Here is a 5,332-nt window from a genome sequence, read left to right on the forward strand (position 1 = left end):
AGATAGCGATTTTCTTCCCAGGTAACCTCAGTTCAATCCACAATTGCTCTATATCAGCACCACTTGGCAAAACTGTTAAATTCAAATGATTCCTCACAAAAATACCAACTCCGCCCGCACGACTTGCTCTATCCTGGCGCACAAAATTATATCCAATAACAGCAAGATCATCATTTGATATGCTGGGAGTCAACCAAGTTTCACTGACGCACACAATGTCAAAATCATTAGATGATAAGATGCATTTGAAATCAGTCAGGTGAGCCATTAAAGATCTAACATTGAGATGGGCACATTTAAGTTAACATTCTGTGGGATACGTTTACATTTCAGCGGAGAATCATACGAGCATCAAAAGTGATTAAATCACCTACAACGGAAGTGAATTCGAAAGACCTAATGAACAATCAGCTATCCTATATGAATTTTTCTATTTATTTCTTTATTTATTTATTGTAAAATTATTTATAGGGCAAACTCCAGCTTGAAAATGAAGAATCTTAAAAAAAAAAATGAAAAGTGAAACAGGGAGATAAGAACTTAAAGAAAAACAAAGTGAAACAGATGAGTTTTCCGAAATACTGAATCTGGAAATAAGCTAAATCATATACAAAGTTGACTCCCAAATCAAGTCCATATTATCAGCGAGTTCATGAAACTCTACATTTTAAGGTCGTTTTCAGAATTAATTTTACGTTTCTGGTCAGAAATAATAGCATAAATTTGTCCATTTCTTGTCCAAGTAGACTTAAAGCCAGCTTTTTCACAAGTTTTCTTGAAGATTTCCATTCTAGCAGAAGTTAACCATTCGTTTATAACCACAGGAGTTCCCTTGAGGCCCTTTTTTGAGTTGAAAACTTTATTACGCATCCACCTATTCACAAACATGATCGATAAAGGCCGTGGTCTCGTTGATTTTCGATTTTCTTTCTTTCCCAGACGAAAACAATAATTAATGTCATTTGCAGTGATTCCAATGTGCGGCATATGGGAATTAATAACATCAGCCGCGACTTCGCATAAATTGTTTGTTTCGGGTTCTTCTGCGATACCGCTGATAACGAGACCATTCAAGAGTTCGACCTGCTTTTGATCATCAATCTTCTTCTCGCACATTTCAGATTGAAATTGTAGTTTAGCGATTTCTGTTCGTAAGTTATCAATGGAATTTTGAGTGTTTATCTCGAATGCTGTGACACAAAGGGGTGATTTCATGCCGACATGAAATGTTTAAGAAAGAAAACTACCTGGCAATAATTTCTACAAAGGTAGGATGTTATCAACAATACCCAATTTCCTGGAATTTCATTACAGTTTGATAATTTGAAATGAATCATATCTTTTACACTCTCATAAAATTTCAAAGAGGGTAATCCTAGCTTAAGGAGGCTATTCAAACTAAATTTGTTTAATGAGTAGGTAATCGGAATGTTCCGAGAAATTTTGATGACAAGTGAAATGACTATAAGAAATACTTCTTGGCTCTTCCTTCAGTTCAAGAACGACAGAGCACAGAGAGGGTTTGCAGAGTTTTCGTGAAAAAAATAACAAGACGAAGATAGTGTAGTGTAGTGAACTTATACGTGAAACAGTAAAATATTTTTGTGTACATATGAGAACGACAGATAATTCAAAAATGCCTCTGTACGACAAGGAAGCTGATCCACTTCATGAAGCATGTATTAATGGCACGCTTGAATCAGTTAAGAAAATGGTGGGTTCAAAAAAATTTCCTGTTGACTGTGAGGCAAATTGCTACCCGTACATTACTCCTTTGGGTTTAGTCACGTCGAAATTATATTCTTTTGAGATTAATTACCACCAGGAGTCCGTACTTGTATCTGATTATGAAGAAAAAATCAAATTTCTATTGAAAAAAGGTGCAAATTACGAGGAGTGGATAAAAGCGTACGGATTCATAACTAACGTGGCTGAAGTGATACTGAGAGAAGGAAGTGAGTAATTGCATTTAAATTATTATTTCGATATAGGTTATAATATATCTTATATATCCCATAAAATACCAAAGAATTCGTTTAATTTATTATTCATATTTACAAAATATAAGGAGTTATAAAAAAAACGTCTTATATAAAAGTTAAAGGACTATTAAAAACTTACGTATCCCTGGTAAATTGGTTGCTCACTAAGTTGTAGAGAATGATGGTTATATTTTTTTTTTTTAGGAAAACTATGTTTATATGTATCGATATGTATATTGATCGTTTTCATTGTTGACTCAAATTTTATTTGTTTTTATTCATCTTAAGAAGGAAAATGGTTGCAAATATGCAAAGACATTTCTACGATAAATTGTAATTTAGTGTTACCTTGTTTCTAGCAATTTATTTTGTGTTTGTGGTAACTGAACGAAGTGTAATGATATTTAGGGAACCAATGAATTTCCATTGAAAAAACATAAATCTCCACAACTTTGTGAGCGAGCCTGTACATATCGATTTATCACAGATATCAAAATACTATGTAATATCGAATCTACATACTTGTAGATTTGTAACAGACCTAAAATTTTTATGAGGGACATGTTTTGATCCCATATATTTTGAAATAATTGACTGTTCTTTGGGAATTCATTGTAACCCTGTATATAATGCATGGTCTTGCAACAAGCGTGGGTTGGCCCATATCTCCATTCAGGAGAATGATAAGAATTTAATGTTTTATTCTTTGCAATCTAGTCGTACGATCTGTACAAAGTTACATACGCTTACATAGAGTGTCCAGTTTTGCCTGGGCGGACCTCAACTGTTTTTTCTTTTATAATGTTCTACATTTGTAATTAATTAGTTCGTTTCTACATCGAAAGGATATTTTAAATTTTGATTTTATGCGAAATCATTGATTGTTCTCGATATTTTCTGCATAATAGACGATTATCGGTCAAATATTGCGGCTTTCACAAGTGACATACAAAAAATCGACATGAAATATACAGGGTGGAAAATCCATCTAGCGAAACATTGCGAAAATAATTGACAAACCTTCCTTATAACAAAGGTACCTTTTATACCCAATATGTATATTATGGATTCATTATAGAAGCTTCTTCGGAAGATCTACATAATTGATTTAGCGTTGCAAATTTTTTACAAAAACGGTTTCAATATTCTTCTTCATTTTTCAGATAAAAATATGTTCAATTTGATGGTGAATTACCTTAGAGACATCAACATGCAACACGGAATCTCGACAGATACATCACTTCATATTGCTATCGAAAGAGGATTTTACAAGACAACGAGAAAAATATTGTCAGTGAATAAGGCCGATGTCAATAGACGCAACAACGAATACAAAGAAACCCCACTTCATCGTGCTGTATATTGGCACAGGTTAAAATTCATAAATTTACTTATCGAGCATGGGGGAAACATGAAAATTACAGATGCGCAGGGGAGAACTCCTCTACATTGTGCTTGTCACTGTGTTCATAATAAAGACTCTAAAAAGATCATCGAGAAATGTATGGAATATAACTCTTTATATTCTAGAACCACCCATATGGGTTATACTCCTATGCACACATTAATCTCTCGGTCGAAAGAAACAACAGAGGAGGCTGCAGAAGTGGTGGAGCTTTTCCTAGAAAGAGGATTTGATTTGGAGACCAAGGATTTCCGCGGATGCACATCACTGTATCTAAGCTTGAAAAGAGACGTTGAGCCAATGGCTTTATTACTTCTAAGACACGGTGCTCATCTTGATATAACTGCAGACTATGCTATTCATTTTCTCTTACCTCATATTGTAAGCACGGAAGAATTGAATGAAATGAGCAGGACTATCCTAAAATTTATTGCCTTGGAAGTTTCAAAGGGGGCTGCAATGCACGAAAGTCTAGGGGAGATCTTGAGAGAACGAAAGGACGCAAGCACTTACTTGAAAATGTGTTATCAAGAAATTGAGATCCTCAAATCTATCAAAATTGAGAATACATTCGTCACTTATTGGAAACTTCTGACTAGAAGTATAAAACAAGTAGGAATGTACGCCGATAACTATTATATCGCTGAAGCAATGAGGACATTCGAAATAAGCTCATATCCAATTTATGGCCCAGACATTCATTACAAGTATGCGAAAGGACAAAGGAGGTTGGAATTGATGAATGCATGTGCAGACAGTTTGAACAGAATGTGAGAATGGAAATTACCATCAGTTTTCGTGAATATGGTAATTGATCGTCTCACAATTCCTGATATGGAGAATGTAAAAAATGCAAGGCGTTATATTCAAATATAAAATTAAACATTGAAAATTTGTAAATAATATGTAGATTTCTGATAATACATTTCTTCGACGTTCCTGTAACTGGGTGACGGTATTGTGACTTGTGGGAACCAACCCAACTAGTTCTTATATGCACCTATTATATGATAAAAATTAAATGAAGGTTGAAATTTTACAAGGTGTTTTTTCAAGATAATTCTTAGCAGTTTTCGAAAATCTCAATTTTCTTAGAGAATTTCGAGAACATCACGATAATCTTTTCATGCTATGATATTATAATCGGGTATTGTGTTGAAATAGTTATTCAATCAAACTAAATTAATGAAAGCGATTAATGATTGAGATTAATGTTCGAGATCATTAATCGCTCAATTAATAAAGGAGTTATTACAAGATTTTTCCGACGATCACATTTTCAATTGAATGTGAATTACGATTGCAAAAATTTTCTATCGATTCATATCGGAATGTTAATATGTATGCGGCCGATCGAACAATTCGAGAAGTCCATAGAGGGCATATTCGAGTTGTGATATTTTGAGTAAATCACATTGATATCGTTCCCTATAATATCTGTTAAAGAATGTGTGGAGCTGTAGTTGTAGTAGGTACATAGATATATGGATTACTCTCTAAGATACCAATATCCGAAGAACAACAAGAATTCAGGCCTAATAGATCAACTGTGGACGCAATATTCATAGTTCGTCAGTTAGTGCAAAAGTCGATAGAGTTCAATAAACCCATGTCTGTCTGTTTTGTGGACTTCACCAAAGCATTTGATAGGATACGCCTAAGCGACGTAATAAGGAGTCTTGAGAAAAACAACATAGACTATAAGTACCAAAGAATCATTAAAGAACTTTATAGAGGAACCAGAACAAGAATTAAAACTAAGGAAGGACTCTCTGAAGTACTTCAAATCAATGCTGGTATTCGACAGGGAGACAGTCTCAGCCCAACTCTATTCAACATCATAATAGACCAAATCGTAGAGGATGTCAACAGAGTCAATGCAGGATACTGAATGGGTGACCGATCCCTAAAGGTGTTGTTTTACGCAGACGATGGTGTTGTCGTA

This window comes from Coccinella septempunctata, chromosome 1, assembly GCF_907165205.1.
Source record: "Coccinella septempunctata chromosome 1, icCocSept1.1, whole genome shotgun sequence".
Taxonomy (NCBI): Eukaryota; Metazoa; Arthropoda; class Insecta; order Coleoptera; family Coccinellidae; genus Coccinella; species Coccinella septempunctata.